Genomic DNA, 19,657 nt, shown 5'->3' on the forward strand with positions numbered 1-19,657 from the left:
TGACAGGGGCCACGGTGTCAGTGGGGTCAGCATGGGTCCAGAACCAGCAGCATGAACGTCCCAGCCACGATCCCAGAGGCATGACTTGGCCAAATAGATGGTTTGCGTTCTAACCATTTCTAAGTGTGTGGTTTCTGCCAATTTTCCAGCCTTCCATTCAATTCTATGAGCTAATCATTTGCTTCAAAAAAAAAAAAAAAAAAAAAAAGTTTAAAACCCATAATTGCTTCTGTCGTTTGCAACCAACAACCCTGATTAATATACCATCAGTACTGAGTCAGGACACAGGCTCATCCACCCTTACCAAGCTTTACTCATCTTCCACTGTATGTACCTCACTCCTTTCATAAAATGCAATTTATTGTAATTTTCTAGACACTATCAGTAGTAGGTTTCGCTGCCAGTAATGTCTTTTTAATTGTTCAATATTTTACTCTTTTATTTATGATATAAATTGGATTATAATTACTAACATCAATTTTTTTTGTATAGAAATGGCTTATAGACTGTAGGCAATATATTGATTTTTGTGGCCAACATTAATTTTGCAACACTGTAAATGTGTGTTATCCTACAGATGAGGATTGATTTATCGGTCATTAACACAACTTGCAAAGGAAAAACATGTAGTGTCTAGCTGCAAATGAGGAAAACGTTGGATGAATAGATGAGTGAAATATTTGTGTCTTCAATACATAAGAAAAGACGGGAGGAACCGCATGAAGTACAAAGTGCTTTACACACGTATATTTCAGAACTCCAGTCAGCTATTTATTTTAATAACTGACTAGTCAATAGTTTCCCATTAAATGGAAGACTAACTAAATAATCAAGGGGTAGGAATTGTTGCTTTATTTACTTAGTCATTTATTCACTGGTTCATCAGCAAACAATTCTGAAGCACCCACCAGGTGCCAGCTGTCACCCTTGGTTTATTACCAATAAAAGTGTAATAGTGCTTCTCCCTGCCAGAGGAGGTTTGTGCGTGGAAGTGCATGAGAACAAGATAAATAATTATTCAAAACTATGTATTTGGCTCTGAAAGTAAGATTTTCTCTAAATTTCTGTATCCCACCTATGGTAGAGTTTTCTGAATCCTACATCACTGTCTCTCAAAAGGTATTCAATTGATTTTCTGATGTAATACATCAACATTTGAAAAGCTTAAGCTGAACAACCAGAAAAAATTGTGCACTTAAGAACTAGTACAGAATATACTTTCCTAGTAAGTATTGTTTGTAAAATTAAAGAAAACCGCAATGCAGTATTTTATAGCTTAGCCTATGAAATGTAAGTTTTTATGACATAAATAATTTTTGCTAACAGAAGCAACTAATTCAGTATCATTTACTCTTTGAGTAACTTAATCTAATCATAATAGCAGGTGACATCTTATTCAGTCCCAAACCACAATCACACTTTCAATGGCATTAAACTCCTAATCTCATTAGTTTGGGGGAAAGAATAAACCAGTACACTTCTTATCCACCCCCAACTTATATCAATATATTTCCATAAAGGATTGTTTTAGTAGGCCACATGCTGCTTCACGGAAACGGCAGAATAGGTGTGTTTCCATTAGAGCGTTTTTGTCACAGCTGCATTTGGGGCCGCTCGCGAGCATCGTCTGCACAGCACAACCCACAATCATTCGCTCCTTAGTATATGTCAGATTCAGGGAACCTTGGATTCCCAGTAATAACAGTAAACTTCTTATGTGAAAATGGCAACCTCTGCCATCTTCTCAGAAGTGACGGTAGGTGGCATGTAGTGGCCTCCAGCTGCAACTAAACCAGGGGGTGGGGCAGGTGGTAGTGGCATATGCCTTTTACATGGCCGCGCCCCCTACAATCTCTGCCTCCCCTCCCTCACTGGAATGGCTGTACCTCAGGTAATACCTACTCTATCTAGTTCTGGCACTCAGCCCCACCATCCCTTTGTCTCCCATTGGTGGTGTGTGTGTGGCCCTTGCGGGCACCTCACCTTGGGAGCTGAGAGTCACTGAGGAACAAGACTACACCTACGAGTTGTAGGGGAGTATGGAGGGCAGCAGAAAAGCTACATATGAGCTCTTCCTGTCCGTAAGGAGCCAAGAATCCCTCAGCGGGAACAACTCCTACTACGGATACAGCCAGACGTGGTTCTCAGCTTCCTGCCACAGAGACAAGCCCGATGGAAGGAGCATGTCCCCAACAGTCTCAGTGACGTGCTAGGGGGTGTCTTTTCAGCACAACAGGGTGAGTTCTTGATCTGGAAATCAAAACCCATCGTGAAAATATCTGGGTGTTGCGAGGTGATGAAACAGAAGCCGAGGGGAGTTAGGAAATGCCCCCCAAGTGATTCTTGGGGGCTCCCTCATTCCCCTGGCTCTGCCCTTCCCAACCTCTCCTCATGCCTCCTCTGAGAAGCACTGGTACAGAAAGAGTTAAACAGGATCGTGCTGTACAGAGCTGGTCAGTGAGGATAATGATACCACAGGTCTTCTCTCTTCTCAGTGGTGGTCTGCGCTGGGCCCACCTAGGGAGGCGAGACCCCAACTGCCCAGCATTCCACTTCCTGGGTGGCCCTGGTGGGCTGGGCACACAGGGGTATGCATGCTGCTTGGAGGTAGACATCACTCAGCAGCCTCATGAGGTTTGCATGGGTCCCCGGGAGCCCCTGCATTTCTCCCACCAACTATGATTGGCAAGTGACAGCAGCTGGATGGCGCTTCATCACATGCACCCTTCTCATCCTCTTCCAGCGTCTCCGTGTCCTGGGGGACGTGTATCTGCAGTCTGTGGTGAAGGCCACCAGCCCTTCTGCACGTATCCAACGGCATTGACTTTAGATGGAGTCACAGACAGACATGGCTTCCGGTTCGTCCCAGTAGGTTGGAGCTTGTGCTTGTGGGTTCCAGGGTGTCCTCACGGGTCCCAGCTTGTCCTTGCTTTACATCCAGCTTCCAGCTGAGCTGCGATGACTTCCTGCCCAGGTAGCAGCTTTCCACAGAACTTCCTCACATTTGTGCTTTCTCCTGATCTTCCAACCATCCCTCGACAGCCCTTTCCTTTCCCAGTGTTTATACTACAGTTGTGTCATGTTTCTCAGTAATCAGTAAGTCCCTTAGGACAAATCGCTCATGGTCTCGGCTTTCCGACTCTAACTCTGATATGTCATGTGTATACGAAAGCCCCTAGACGCTCCTCTGCTCCTGGGATCAGCTAACATGATACCACAGGGAAGAAGAATTCCCTCCAGAAGGAAGGACTGGGAACACAGGAGATGGTGAGATGCCTGAGATCCTTGCAACCCCAGGATGAACAGGTACACAACTCAGCTGCGAGTGCTCTCTGGAAGTCACTCCATCTTGGTGCCTTCCTCTCCACAGCCGGTACCAGGCGAATACTTCACTACCCGTGATCATTTTCTAAGGAAAGTTTGACCATGGTCAGGCAACCAAAGAACGAATAAACTGTCCCCTGATTGTGTCGTCTGCCCCTGGCACTCCCTGGCATTCTGAGTATATGGGGCAATGAATGAATGAATGAATGAATGAATGAATGAATTGAATGAATGCTATAGGTAGCTCCCATCCCAGACGATCACATCCATTGGTTCCTTACCACCTTCCCAGGCACAGTAATGGCCCGACTTTAAATACACCAACCTGGACGATAAGGGCTATTACTGGGGTTTTGCAGGTGAAGCAGCAGAGATGAGGTAAGGGTCTCAGTCAGAGCGTCACAACCCGTGCGTCCTGCTCCGTCAGGCCACCTCTGAAGGACACTGTGGTGGAGCCCCAGACTCCCTCACTCAGCCGTCACCCTCCAGAGCGTTCTCCCTCCAGTGTCAGCTTCGTCACTTTTCTTCAGGCATTTGGTCAGCTATTCTCAAACACAGTTTCCGCAGATTTAGGAGGCTGTCTGCCTCCAGCCTCTGATCTCTGCTTCCCTGCATCTTGCCTTGTGAATATGACTCAGCCTGACCTGCTTCTGCTTTCCATTTTAAACCTGGCTAAGAATTACATCAATGGCTTAAAAAAAAAAAAAAGTCACAGGCTTTTCAGGCGAGTGGTGGCTTTAGATTTCTTTGATGTGCAGGACATGTGACCAGAGGTGCTCACACTGGTGCAGCCCTGCCATCCTCCAGGCCCCCTGTCACCAGGTCTCTAAGGATGCCTCCTTTCTGCGATACGTGGACCACTTCCCCCTTCCGGGTACCCTGTGGCTCTGCCCTGGGCACCCACCCTCCTTCCCAGCATGGCCACAAGCATGAACATTGGGGTGACTGGAACAGCAGATTGCTGCAATGCTGATGGGAGCTTTGGACACACAGTGGCAACGGGAGCTTATGGTGTGTGAAACAAATTTTGTCATTCAGATTAAAGGCCCACATCATTATTTCATATGTATTTTCAAGCCACAGGAAACACAATCTTCTTTGACTCAGGTGCAGAATAGGAATTGGAGTTTCCATCCTGGTGCTTACGCTAGGACCCAAATCATTTCCTTCTTAATTGGGGAGAGGAAATGCTAATCCACCTCAAAAAACACTGCTTCGTAAAATGGCAAAACACTGCCATTTCATATTTTTCAGGTTTTTTTTTTTTTTTTCTTCCTTTCTTGTATTTGAAAAGTTGTTGAATGTAAGGTAGGATTTTGGCACTGATTCACTGTTAGAATAAGCAGTCTGGAAACTGGACTCCCTGAAGAACACAGTGAGAATTATCCAATTTTATTGCCCTCTACAGATTCATAGAATGGTTGCTGGGAAGAAAAAAACCAAAAAAAAACCATGGCAATGAATCTGATCCATCCCCACACTCGACGCCTGCGGGCATATCACATACCCCCCTAGAGAGACCAAATGTATTCTATTTTTAAAGATTTCCCCAAATCCCACAACCTCACTCAATAAATCCTCCCAAAGCGCCATTACTTTCCACACCAGGAAACATTTCTCTACATCCAACTAAAACCTCTTGTTCTATAGTATTTTCATGCCCTCTGCTTCCTCTTGTCCTATTCATGGTCAGGATTAAGAATGGATGCTTACCGTATTGTCTTATTTACTGACCTTCAATCGACACTGGAATAATTAATAACAACTTGCTTGAACATTTCAGTGTCTCTTTCACTAGAGTTCCTGCATACTTCAAAGTCTCTTTACAAGTAAGGCGTTCTTAAGTGACTACAATGTCTTACAAGATTCCTAACAATATTAAGGCGATTAATGCAAAATGTTCACGTTTATCATCCAGCACATGTTTACCTGGGAGGGAAGGTCTCAGAAAATATTTCTTGATAGTTGATGAAGGTATGGGTTTTCAAATTCTAGCATTGGCTCCAATGAGTAAACTCTAAAAATATCAGAGTATTCAAATAACACTTGTGCTCCACACACGAGATGAAAGCAAACTATTTTAATTGCATTTAATTTTCATCAACTTAAGGGAAATCAGTCACCTGTAGCTGGTGGCTACTGGATTGCACAGTGCAGGTCTAGGAAATACACCCATAATATTGCACATTAGACATTTTATTTGGAAATGATTAAATTTTAGAAAAGTGAGGAGTCAATTTCTTTTTCTTTCAGAACAGATCTTTTCACTGCAAGAGTTAATTCAGATTCCAAAAGGGAGTTTGCTCTTTATTATACAATTATTTGAGTGAAATTAGCCTTTTCAGTCATTGGACATAATATGAAAATATACAGGCATGATTATGAGCTATGGCTAAAAACACTTCTATTTTAAAGTAAAGTAAAAAGAACAGTTCCTGGAGATAGTTAAGGACATTAAAGATTTAAATATTAAATCCATATGTAAAATAAGTGTATTATTAAAAAAAAGGGTTTCTTGCTTTCCTACAATAAATTTGTCTTTGAATCCACAAGTAAATCATTACTAATCTAGTAGCTAATTCAATTACTCCTTTTATTCCCATCAAAAGGATAAATGATTTATTTAACAAATGTGGTTTATGCTGATTCAGTACAAACCCCTAAGACAGTACTGCTCCGCAGTGGATTTTTTTTTTTTTTTTTTTTTTGAGTTTGCACTTTTAAAACTATGTCTCAAAATAATTTAAGGATTTTTACCTTATAATTCAGGGTCCTTCACTCCCATCCCTTTCCCTCCAAAAGGGTTAGGTACTGTGAAATGGTGGGGAGAAATCATATTTGCTTAAGTCAGGTTAAATAAAATCGATTAACATGTTTACATAGTATATACATGTATATATGCACACACATTTTTATTTTATTTTTTATTTTTTCGTTACCAGGCTCTACTTATATCATCTGTTTTGTTGCCAGCAGTCTCATTAGCTAGTCCTGGACACCTGACGAAACTACTTCAACACTGTCCCATTGGTCTGGCTCCTTCCAACGTGGCCCTTCTCTGATAACAGCCCGTAAAAACTACGGCACTTAGAGCTCTTGTCACCCCACCCTAGTAGCTACAGCATCTCTGGAAGCTCTGTACATTTTGTCATCTGAACCTAGGACACTAAGTCACCCACCTGCTCACTCGCTCAGCCTTCTTATTTGCAAGCATTTTCAGCTCCTCATTTTCACCGTTTCACCGATGGGGCCACGCCATTCTCACCTGTCCGGTTCAGGACCGCCTTGTTTTCTCCATATTTTCCCCAGCCTGCAGCATCATCTCTGTAGCCTCACCTTTGCACCCCCATTGTCTCCTTCAGGTCCTTGCAAAAAACCATGCTCATCGCTTGCTAAGCCATCATCCTCTAATCTCTTCTTTACTCCTTTGCTAATCAGGCCCACGTTACAGTTCCCTTCTCTCAAACCTCATAGCAATAAGCTACATAATGTCACATACTCATAACGGCACACTTTTTCTTATTTTATAGGCTGCACATGTGCACACACACACACACTTCTTTTCCTGTCAAAAAGCTCTGATTCTGGGCTATTCTCCAAATTCCACTACAGAGTCATGCTTCCACGGTGCTTCAGTTTTGCTTGATAAATTAATAAAATGGACATTTCTTATCTAAACTAAATTTTTAAATGGGATTAAACCATTTTAAGACCAATGGCTTCACTAAAAGATTCAAAATGAAAAACAATAAAATATGACTCACATTTAATTCATTCTTTGACATTTGTTTCTATTTGCTACTTGAAATTTCTTGACTTGGTGAAATAATTCAAATTTACCTTACATGCGAAATATAATTTGCATGGCTTCTAAGAATACAAATGTGTTTTTCAAAATTAGTCTCCCTTCTCTCAGTAGGCTGTTCATGCAGATGGAGAAGCAGATCATAGGGGAAAATTTCTTTCTCTCATGTTGCAGAGGAAGAAAAGTCAAACATCTAAACTTTAATGAAGGCAACCTTTATTATACTAACTAAAATTCTGTGGTTTCTTAGTTAACCATTTTCAAGATTAACTTTTGATTTCTAATGGCCAAATAGCCATCAGCAAAAATGTATGACAAGTTAGATTAGAATGAATAATAGCAGTCGAAGTCTGGCTCATTCAGTACAGAATAGTAAAGTATAAGAGCTAATAATTTAAAAGAAAACATTCTCAAATGTTGAAAAAATATTTTAGAGATCCAAAAAATATAATTTAGGTATTTCATTGAAAGTCCCTAGAAATGCATTAAAAGGTGGTTTTTTGTTTGTTTGTTTCTTTTTTTCTTTTCTTTCTTTTTCTTTTTTTTTTTTTTTTTTATGCATTTTGAAATCAGTGGCATATATTTTCCCAGTGCCTAAGGTACTGAGCAAGATTTCCCAAAGAAACCTTAACCTTACAATGAGTGTTATCCTGGATGGAATTAATCAGGCTCCTTCGGGCTAGAGTCATAATGAGAATTAGTGCAGGGTAACCTTTAATTTAACTTTGTGGTGAATGTCTGGAGCAGCTCCAGGCAGTGCGTGGGAGTGTAGGAGATGCCACTCAAAATCAGGGAAATCAATCTTTCTTTGCCTTCAGTTGATCTTATATTTCTATTTTGATCTACAGTGTGTCGATTACACTTTTTTCTTGGAAATTTGCCTGTCTCAATGACTAGGGGCCCTGTGGGCATAGGTTGGTGGAATCCAGCCTTCCTGCATCGTCAGGGGTAGCGACGTTTTATGCACTTCACACCCTTGTCACTGTGCCACGAGTACTGCAACTCAAATGTGCACCAAGAAAACAGTAGGGTTTGCTTTAGAGTCGCTGTTAGCAAGAACTGTTCAACGTTTATCAAAGGTAATGGCAGCAACATTCATTGTGTGTGTGACACCCACGCAGCACATGTCAATCCCCAGGACCATTGCTGGGCGGTCGCGAGTCAACGTATTGCTGCAAATATCATTTACTGCATTTTCTATATACAACAGCAAACATCCAATTACCTCATTTTGAATTTGGCCTGAACAGTCAGACATTCATGTATTCTTTTATTTTTCTATTTGATGAGGGAGTGTTCTTTTTTCTTGTGAGGTTGTATATGTAGGTAAATTCTATTGTCTATGAATGCCATTTCAGATGACTAAAAGGGGGCTTGGTGTTTCATAGGGTGGGGAGCAATGCTCAAAAGCCATCCTGATGAGCCCTTTCTTTTTTTTCCCCAAACACTAAAAACATCCTTTGCATTTAGAGGAGACCAAGGCCACTGGGAAACCTGAAGGAAGACTTTGGTGGTTGCTTCTTCTAGAAGAAGAAAGACCAGGAGGACCTTGGGGCTCCTCTCCCAGGCTTCTTGATATGGGGGTGGGGATTAGGAGACTGTACATGGTTTAAATGACTGTCATTCCGATTTTATGCGGCCTGAATCAGGTGCATTGGTGCAATACTGAATTTAGCATCGTAATGTCACACACGGTTTTTATCCATTGTCCCAGGCCACCATGTACCCAGGTGTTGATGGCAACAACTTTAGTCACTGTTATCACTATCTATCCCCCAGGTCTATTCAGTCTGAAATACTGTTGATCTGATCTCATTTACATGTGGAAATCTATTTACATTTCTCATTTTCCACTTTCAACACCTCATGTCAAATGACCATCACATTGTATCTGCACTTCGTGCTCCAGCCCTCTAATTGGCCTCACTGAGTTCCCCTCATGTTCTACCATATTCTATTTTAAAATACAAAGTTCATCGCATTAGTTCTCTCCAGAAAAGAAGCTTCCTCCAGCTGCAGCCCAAATCCCCAAATCATTAACCGGGCACATGACAGCAATCCCATGATCCATACACGAGCCCCGCTGTTCCTCTTGGCTGAAAAACTCTTTTTCCCACCATCACCACCAGCCCACACACAACCTCGATAATTCACAGTCACTTTCGGGTGAAGTCGGCTATAAACGTCACTTCCTTGGAAAAGCCCCTTTCTAACCCATATAGTCAGTCAGCCAGGAGTTATTCACTCTCACTGCACACTCTGATTTTCCTTTGAAATTAGTTTTTGTAATTCTTACTTTAGTGCTGCCTCCTCCACTAAACTCAGCAATACAAGGGCACTGATGTGTCATATTACCACCGAGGTCGTAGTTACCCTGTTGAGCCCTTTCTAACACTAAGTGATCAAATGATACCAGTAGAGTGGATGGAAGAATGAACTACGCGATCCGCCTTGTTCTGATTCTCCACATAGCCAACGATTTCCCTAGAGTAAAATTTGTCTCTCTCCCTAGATCTTCCTCAGGTTGGAAATGAACTAGGCACGTCAAACAAAGAGTCAGGTCGTCTTACAAACTGTATTTGCCAGAGCATGTTGACTATGCTGACTTTATTCATTGGTCTCATATAATGGTGCCTGAGTATGATAGAAGCACCCTTGGTATACTGACAAAAATCAGGCTTTATAAACTGAGGGCTTTTCCCTGGAAGGTGGTAAAATTATGCAAGTCAAGCCATCTTGTGAGGCCCTATTGGTGTGGCCATCCCAAAGGTCTATTAACCAAAAGTGAACGGAAATCTCAAACTCTCACTATGATAAGGACAAAAATACCAAAGTATAAACAGATCCGAGCTTTCGGCTATCCATACCTTCTAAGGAGGACATTTCCAGTGCTCAGCTTGGCTCCAAGGCCTCTTGTAGTGACAGAGGAATTCAACGCAGAGAGGAATCAGAAGCAGCTCTGAGAGGCTAAACCGATTTACACAAGAATGAATCACATGCCATAGAAAAAGAAAAGTTAAGAATGTGAGAAAGGGGGTCCAACTGGAAGGAGAGAGAGGCCTGGGTGGACAGCTGGGATTTTGAAAGAGATGGAAGAGAAATCGTGCAGACGTGGCTCTGGAGAGCTGTGGGATGAATCCGACTCTGGAGAGGAAGAGAATAGGAAAAAGGATCTTAGGAGCTTTGCTTTTTGGTGTATGTTGTATAATCCTACGCCCCCAACCAACACCAAAAGTATTAAGTCACAACTCATAAGAACTGTCCAGAGTTGGTTACATATTTTATTTTAAGGAAGACCATGTCTTAGGGCAGAAGTGTAGGATTACAAAGTTTGCCCAAATTTAGTAAAATGTCTTCTAGAAACCAGAAACTTTAGCAAACTGTCTACAGTCAGCATGGGTTTACCTGAGTTGAGTCAAAATTATCATTACATAGAAATATAATCCTTAATATTATTTCTAATAATTTTTAAGTAGCCCCAGTGAATTCTCTTTTAAAAAGGTATGTGATATAACAAAGATCAGAGCAGAAATAAATGAAGTACACAATAAAAGGAATAGAAGAGATTAACGAATCTAAGGCTTTCTTTTTTAGAAAAAATAAACAAAATAGACATACCTTTGGCTAGCTACCAAGAAAGAAGAGAGGAAGCAAAGAAATAAAATTAGATATAGAAAAGTAGACATTGCAGCTGATACTACACAAATACAAAGGATAATAAGAGACTACTATGAACAATTATGTGCCAAAAAAAATTGGATAATCTAAAAGAAATGGATAAAATCCTAGAAACATACAACCTCACAGGCTGAATCATGAAGAAATAGAAAATCTAAACAGACCAGTTACTAGTAAAGACAACTGAATCAGTATTTAAAAACTCCCAACAAAGAAAAGTCCAGGAAAAGATGGATTCAGTAATGATTTCTACCAAACATTAAAGAAGAATTGCTACCAATACTTCTTAACCTCTTCCAACAAACAGAAAAGGAAGGAAAGCTTCCAAACTCGTTTTATGAGGCTAGCTTTATCCTGAAACTAAAGTCAGAAAGTCACACTACTAGAAAATAAAATTAAAGGCCCATATCCCTGATATCATAGATGCAAATTCCTCAACAAAATATGAGCACACCGAACTCAACAATATATTCAAAGGATCACATTATGATCAAACTGTACTTATTCCAGAAGTACAAGGATATTTCAACATACACAAATCAATCAATATGACACAACACACACGCAAAATTAAGGCCACACATCATATGGTCCTCTCAACAGATGCAGAAAAAAACACTTGACAAAATTCAACATCCATTCATGATAAAAACTCAACTAAGTGGTATAGAGGAAACTTATCTAAACATAATAAAGGCCAATAATGACCAGCCCGTAGCTAACATTATACTCAATGGTGAAAAGCTTTTCCTCTAAGATCAGAAACAAGACAAGGGTACCCACTCTTGCCACCTTTTTTCAACCCAGTACGGGAAGACTTAGTTAGGCAACACAGAGCAATGAAAGGCATGTACTTGAAAAAGAAAAAAAAAATTCCCTATTTGCAAAGGACATGATCTTATATGTGGAAAACACTGAAGACTCCATAAAAGAAAACTGTTAGAACTAAAAAACAATTTGAGTAAAGTTGTAGGCTACAAATATCAATACACAAAAATCAGTTGCATTTCTGTACACCAACAAGGAACCATCAAAAAATAAATTAAGAATATTATCTTATTTAAAATTGCATCAAAAAGAATAAAACACTTAGAAATAAGTTTAACCAAGAAAGAGAAAGATCTGTACACTAAAAACTATAAGACACTGATAAACAAAATTGAAGGAGACACAGATAAATGGAAAGTTATACCATGTTCATGGAGTGGAAGAATTAATATTGTTAAAATGTCTATATTACTCAAAGCAATTTACAGATTCAATGGAATCCCTATCAAACTAATGTCATTGTTCACAGAAACAGAAAAACAAACAAAAAACAAACAAACAAACAAAACACCTAAAATTGGTATGGAACCACAAAAAACTAAAGCAATCTTGAGAAAGAATGACAATGCTGGAGGTATCACAGTTCCCGATTTCAAACTATAGTATGAAGCTGTGGTATCCACACACTATGGTGCTGGCATAAAAACAAACACATAGATCAATGCAACAGATTAAAGACCTAGAATTAAACTCATACATATGTGGTCAATTATTTTACAACAAAGGAACCAAGAATATACACTGGAAACAAAAATCTCTTCAACAAATGATGATAGGAAAACTGGACAGCCACATGCAAAAGAGTGAAACTGGACTCCATCTTACACCACACACAGAAATCAACGCAAATCATTACAGACTTGAACATGAGATCTGAAACCATAAAACTCCTAGAAGAAAACACAGGCAGTGAGTTTCTTGATATTGGTTCTGGCAATTATTATTATTATTATTATTATTATTATTATTATTTTTGGATTTTACACCCAAAGCAAAGGCAACAAAAGCAAAAGTCAGCAAGTGGAATGACATCACACTAAAAAACTTCTGCACAGGAAAAGAAACCATCAGCAAATGAAAAGATAACCTATAGAATGGGAGGAAATATTTGTAAATCATATATCCAACAAGTAAATAATATGCAAAATGTACAAAGACCTACAACTCAATAGCAAAACCCCAAACAACCCAATTAAAAAATAGGCATAAGGGTTAAATAGGCATTACTCTAAAGATATACAAATGTACAACAGGTGTATGAAAACACGTTCAACACCACTAATCATCAGGGAAATGCAAATCAAAACCCCAGTGAGATATCACCTCACACCTATTGGGATGGCTGTCATCCATAAGTCAACAAACAATTTTCAGTGAGGACGCGGAGAAAAGGAAACCCTTGTGTTGGAGGGATTGCAAATTGGTGCAGGCACTATGGAAAAAAGTTGGGAACTTCCTCACGAAATTAAAAACGGCACGACCATGTGATCCAACCATCCCACTTCTGAGTAGCAATCCAATGGACATGAAATCAGTATCTTGAAGAGATACACACACTCCCACGTTCACTGCAGCATTACTGACAATACTCAAGACATGGAAATAGCCTAAATGTCAGTGGACAGATGAATAAAGACAATGTGACACACACACACACACACACACACACACACACACACACACACACCCCAAAATAGTATTCAGCTGAAATGCTGTCGTTTGCAACAACATAGATGAACCTGGAGGGCATTATGCTAAGTGAAATAAGCCAGAAAGAGACAGACAAATACTGTGTGGTATCACTTACTGTGGAATCAAAAAGAAGGAAGGAAGGAAGGAAGGAAGGAAGGAAGGAAGGAAGGAAGGAAGGAAGGAAGGAAAGAAGGAAGGAAGGAAGAAAGAAAGAAGGAAAGCAAGCCAAACTCATAGAAACAGAGGGGAAAAGTGGTTATCAGGGACTGGGGTCGGGGAGGCTGGGCTGGGGGTGGAGGAAATAGGGAGAAGTTAAAGGGCCCAGCCCTTCAGCTGTAAGAGGAATAAGGTCTGAGGGTCTGATGTGTGACACGGTGACTGGAGCTGACAGCACTATTGTATAATGGAAATTTGCTTAGAGAGTAGAACTTAAATATTCCTACCAAACAAACCAAAAAAAAAAAAAAAAACACCCAAAAAATTGAGGTGATGGCTATGTTAATTAACTCCATGGAGAGAATCCTCTCCAATGTATCAAATATGCTGCCCACTTAAAATATCATAATTTTTCAACTATACCTCAATAAGCTTGAAAAAAAAATCCTGAAACGAAGGCCACTTGAAAAAATTTTATTTTTTAAAAATAGTAACTGCCTTAGGCACACACATAAAGACCTACATGGAAGTACTTTGCCATGGTTACTCAATAACTGCAGACTCCCAAACTTTCCTGGAATATTTAATACACTGAAAACCTTGGTGCAAAATAATTGTTTTGTAAGATAATAGCTTTTGAAGAGGAACAAAGATATTTTATGACACCATCAAATAGGGAGGAAAATATTTGATTTCATTTTAGAAGACGTTACTGAAAACACTAAAACATTTCCTCAGCACTGTTACCCCACTCCGAGGAGAAATCCCCAGGCAGGCCCCTCACACCTGCTCACAAACCCACTCTTTTCAGGTGACTAAATATTTCTCCTAAGTTAGAAAGTCAGCCAACGTTCAGTGTCACACCTTGTACCGAATCCCAGGGTGCCCTACACCAAAGGATGAATCATATGTCTGAGTGACTCATTAATTGCAAATTTGCATTTCTAAAAGTTGATATTCAACAAAATTTCAAGCAATAGACACATTATAAACATTGTCACAGCTGGAGTCTATTTAAGTGGAGGCGTGGATTTTATGAAACTGTGTGTTACATGCCTGTGACTGAAAAAAAAAACCCACAAAAAAACAAACATGTAAAAGAACGCGTGCGCTGGGAACCGCTGTGGTAGGTGTCTGCGGGAGATACAAAATGTAATAAAACACAGGGTCTGTCCCATGGGGCATACAATCTCGTAGGAGAGGGAATGAGTACACATAGAATCAAGACACTGGACAAGTGAGGGCAGTAAGAACAGCACAAACTCAAGGCCTAGCGTTTGGTCTTTATGTTCCCCAAAGCCTAGGACACGGCCTGGCACATAGTAGGTGCTCCCTAAATACATGTTGAGTCAATGACAGTTACACGGGAGGAATACACATGCATCAGTAAATATATGAATGTGCCTGGGACGTTATCTGTCATCGCAAGTCCTAACAGGCTGGGGTGGCCTGAAGCAGCCCGACCGTGTGCACTCAAATCCCTACCACCCCCCGGCGAAGTCTGGGACGGCCAAGGAACCAGGTGATGGGGACCTTACCTAACAGGGTTTCTGTGAAAAAGTTTATTCGAATAAGTATGTTCCCACTTAAAAGCCTTTGCAGTTCTTTTGCAGAGTGGAGGGCATGGGTTTTGCAGTCTGAGCTGCATGGTCTAATGCTGGCCTCACCCGCACCAAGTGGCACCGTGGGGGTACTGGCGGCCCCCCCACCCCCTGCCCGGCACCTCACTGTGTCCAAATGGAGATGAGGCGATCTAGTCCAAGGGCTGAGATGACACACAGCTGAGCATCCAACAACAGCAGACTGTCAGGGAGTCTTCACGCTACAGATATCAACAGCCTTTTCATTTCACTAGTAGGTTTTAAAAGCAGCCGAATTCCACATTCAATCTGATCGTTGAGTCTCGAATGCCTGCCAGTTGTGTGGCTCTGGGGAAATTGTCTCAACGGTCTGATCCTCAGTTTCCTCACGTACAAAATGGGAATCAAAGTAGCGCCCACCCAGAGGTACCACACGAGCACACCAACTGGCCTTTCAAGTGTCCTGGTATTATGTGACCTCTGCCTGTTGGGAGTTTTAAGGACTTGTTTCCTGTCAGTATTTATCATTCCTGTATCTCCTGTTGATTAGTTTTCGTTTCTCACTAATGCTGGTACAATTTATATAAATGAAAGGAATATACTCAGAATAGCAACGTGCTGAAGGGGCACCAGGTTTGCGGAGGTTCTGCGTTACTGAGGAGGACAACCAGAGACAGAACCAGGAAACAGTGAGGACAGGGGGGCTCTTTTCCTCCGGACTGAACACAGGAGGATTTGCACCAGCACAGGAATGGACCTCCACTAACAAAGCAACACTTAAGGTACGAGATATTGGCAGATACCACCTTCTTAAGTGGAAAGCTCTCCAGATCAACTTGCACTGAGGTCAAGAGAGCAGCGGTGTCCAGCTCCCTCTGCACGGCAGTCAGGCTCGCCCGAATGCGGCCCATAGAGCAATGAGCAATGACTGTATGCGGTGACCTTCCCATCTCTAGGTCACCTTGCAAACTCTCATTCCCATCCCACTCAGTCCCTACCAACGAAAATTCTTTTTTTTCCTTAAGTAAACTCAAAATGTAAATGACATATTAGAAATGCCCAAAGGTGTATTGTTATGAATACACAAGCACGTGTGTTTCAAGGTACTGTACAGTATCAGACGCCTTATCTACCCGCCAATAAAGTTGGGGAGCCACCACATCATGCCTCTAACAGCAAAACAACAGACACAAAAATTACTAATCTTAAGGGAACTAAGTAGGGCAAATGAGAAAGTGCTGCCAGGAGGAAAATAAAAAACGCTTATTAATGTCAGGAGAGTTTAGGACACAGCGAGAACAGCCGCAGGGGTAGCGCCACCGGGTGGGGATGGTGGCGCAGCGAGTCAATGACCCACCAGCCAGTGACGTCACAGCAGGAAATGACGTCAGCCCTGACAGGAGGGCCCCTCCCTCTGGGTCATGCGATTCAGCAACGCTAAGGACAAATACTACAGAGCTCTGTAGGCACCTTCCAAGACGGGTGCACAAGTACAAAATGCACATGCAAAGGAAATCACAGTCAGAAACAGCCTGAGGAATCGGCCCTGTTTCTACTGAGCAAGGTCGTAATCACTGTTAGGAGAGGAACGTGGGGAAACGAATTCAGGCATTACGCTTCCTCTTAGCTATTGATCAGTTTGGGACATTCTTAACAAAATATCTCCTCCGTCCGATTCAGGGTGACAGCACGTTATTATCCAGTATTGAACAGGTTTTCATCGGCTATTGTAAATAAACATTTCACTTGACTGTAATATTGTAAGATATTTAAAGTTCAAAGAAAGACTAAGCCAGACCACACAGCAGGGAATAAATGATTTACCATTATTCTTTCTGATGGTTTGTTTTGCTGCTTAACAACATGAATTCAACAAAACCCAGGCCTTAGCTCCCTTCCCCCAAAGACACGCTCCCCATCACAAGACAGTCTAAGGCCTTAGAGCCCAGGGTCATTTTCTACTCCAAAATAACTCCGTTTTACCACTGAACAAAGGTAGCTGAAACAGCTCTTCTGAGCAGAGAAAATAACTTCTATCGACCCTTCTCAGCACAGGGCTGCAAACCCTCCCTTCTAATTACAGCAGGTGAGAGTCCCCACAAAACTCCTCGTCTCTAATTGTTCTTAGTGTTTTCCCCTGGGGAGTTTCACTGGTTGTGGGGACAGAGCCCCAGAAAGCAGTTTCCAGCCTCTCGGCCTCACATAGAAAGGTGTTGGCTCAGGTAGTAAATGGCCATCAACTGTGATTGGATGGCCATCAGCTGTGGCTAGTTGGCCATCAGCTGTAACCAAGTGAGCCATTGGCCACTAATATAACTGCCGTGACTACGCCAGCAGAAAATGGGTGCTAGCAAGAAGATGGTGGCTGAGCTGGCAAGCGGGGATTTCAGTTAGGATGGCGGGTGTGGACGGTGTGGATCCAGCCTCCAGTAAGACTATAGTGCCACCAGCAAGAATATAGTAGTATGACTCCCCCTTCTACGGCTCTGTGGGTATTCGTTTTTGGCCTCACCATCTCCTGCATTCTTATGTGGGGAGCAGGAGCAGAGACCCCGCAGGCCACCCTGCACGACACATGGTGCAGCGAGCAGGGTCTCCTGCATGACACTGGTGTTTTGCTTATGTGGTTTTGCTGTCACAGTAACGAGAAGGGCCACTTGTTGTACCCGGTGCAGCACCCCCAGGGGTGTGCCTTTGGGACGTTTACTGGTGCCCTTTCTGGAGCAGTGTGCCAGGGCTCGTTCTTACCCCTCACCTTACCTGCCACACCCACTCACACTTCCTTAATGACTGACTTATTTCATCTGAGGGGGGCGTGTGGCATGGGTGAGCCAGGGACAATAAAGATGTCAAAAGAACATTATCAAAACAAGAAACATGTAAAGCTTGAATTCATAGGCAACTATTAGGAACCGATTTCTTCCTTTCACAAGAAGCCCTGCAACACAGCAGCACACAGCGTCTGCAGAGTGTGGCAGGATAGCAGGTGATTTTTACAGCTCGCACCGGGGCTGGCCTGCGTTTTACACCCCTGCGATGGGTCGACTGGAGGAGACATTGGGACTGAAGGGGTACACAGGGGGGTTAAGTCACAGGGCTGGCTAACTGCGGTGGAAGCCAGTCACACATGGGGTACACACACTCTTTTGAAAAGCCCTTTGGTGCTTGGAGAAATGTTCACAAGGCGAGCGTCCCCATCCCCATTTAGAAGCCCAAATGGCAGTTCCCCAGGTACCTGACATGAGGTGCAGGCGTGGGACACAGGCTCCGGCAGAAGTCAAGAGGCTGGCGTTCAAACGGGAATCATGTCAGGAAGAAACACCTACTCCCGCTGGGGGCTTGGGATTCTGCAGCGGTGTCTGGACATTCCTGGTGACAGCAGCAGGGACAATAAGGACCCAAATGACGCAAGGTGAAGGTCACGTCACGTTAGTGCCCAGCGGCCCTAACAATGCGTGTGTGGCTTTGCGGCCAGGCTTCTCTCCTGAAGCCGCAGCCTCAGGCCTGCTTCGCCAGGACGCTCGTGAACTCTGGGAGCTACTGGATCCTTTACAATGAACACCTGGCTACTGAAGTCTGCACCTATTGACGGCAAGGAACAGTGACTCTTACTGACCGAATACAAGACTGAGCTGGGGGCCGAGAACATGGCAAGGCAGACTCCAGCATCTGCAGCTCAGGTGACTGCACACGACTGCCCTGCTAACCACAGGTGAGCATCTGCTCAGGACGCCGCAGCAGCACACGTGCAGGGGCCCTACCGCACCACCCGAAACGAAGTCGGAGGCGGACATGGGCTGGGAGCTCAGCTCTGCTACTTGTTCCATGTCTTAAATTGTAACGTAACGTTCTAGTGAGAGCTGCCCATGAGCCATGGAAAGTGCTTAGTTAGCACAGTTTTCAGTGCAAGTTGTTACGCAGAAGAGAAAGGGGCACCCGTGTAGTTCTGCGTGAATCGTCCAGGAGGGGGCGGGTGGCAAGTACTCAGCAGAGTACCTGGAATCCTAACCAAATAAAATGGGTTTTAGGCCCTGGGCCTAGTTTCAGATGTGTCCCCAAAAGACGAAAAGAACAAAACCAAAACACATGGGTTAGCAGGCAATCCCAGGAGGAGTCAGGAAATGGGGTCTCTGAATGGTTGCCTCCTGGACCCGGGAGCACCCAGAGACTGACCAAGGCACAGAGCAGCCAACCTGCAGGGGGGCTGTCAGGCTGCCCTTGCTGGCCAGTCGGTGTCGGGGCTCAGCCGGCAGGTGAGGGCAACTTCAACCAGAGGTGAGTGGGCCACACACACGCGCCACAAACCTTCACCCTCACAACTTTGTATCATAGACCTGGTTTGCTCAATACCTGTTTGTAGGGCAGGTTTAAACGTTGTAATTGATTACGTTTGAGAAGCTGGTATAACATGGTTTTCCGGTTACTGTGAACTCCAGGACAATGATGAGGGTCGATCAAGCAGTAATAGTTCCTGGTGGTTAATTACCTGGCATTGTGTGATGATTTGATTGGCTCTACCCAGACGCTTCCGTACATGAAGGGACAGCTTGCTTGGGTAAGGGGACGGCTGTGTACAGTGACGCTCACAGCAACC

At 42.8% G+C, this 19,657-nt stretch overlaps 1 protein-coding gene across 17 annotated transcripts in view; it reads right to left on the reverse strand.

Annotated features, from left to right (window-relative positions):
• The window catches only part of RALYL (RALY RNA binding protein like), an 846,180-nt gene that overhangs the window by 359,692 nt on the left and 466,831 nt on the right, over positions 1–19,657 (reverse strand). The window contains exon 1 of one of the 17 annotated variants that reach the window (XM_074318483.1): positions 3,650–3,671. The exons of the other annotated variants lie outside the window; for them this stretch is intronic. The gene's annotated coding sequence lies outside the window, so the exon portion shown is untranslated. Of the gene's footprint in view, positions 1–3,649; positions 3,672–19,657 lie in introns of those variants that run through there. 17 annotated transcript variants of the gene reach the window in all.

The sequence above is a fragment of the Rhinolophus sinicus genome, linkage group LG14 (assembly GCF_036562045.2).
Source record: "Rhinolophus sinicus isolate RSC01 linkage group LG14, ASM3656204v1, whole genome shotgun sequence".
Classification (NCBI taxonomy): domain Eukaryota; kingdom Metazoa; phylum Chordata; class Mammalia; order Chiroptera; family Rhinolophidae; genus Rhinolophus; species Rhinolophus sinicus.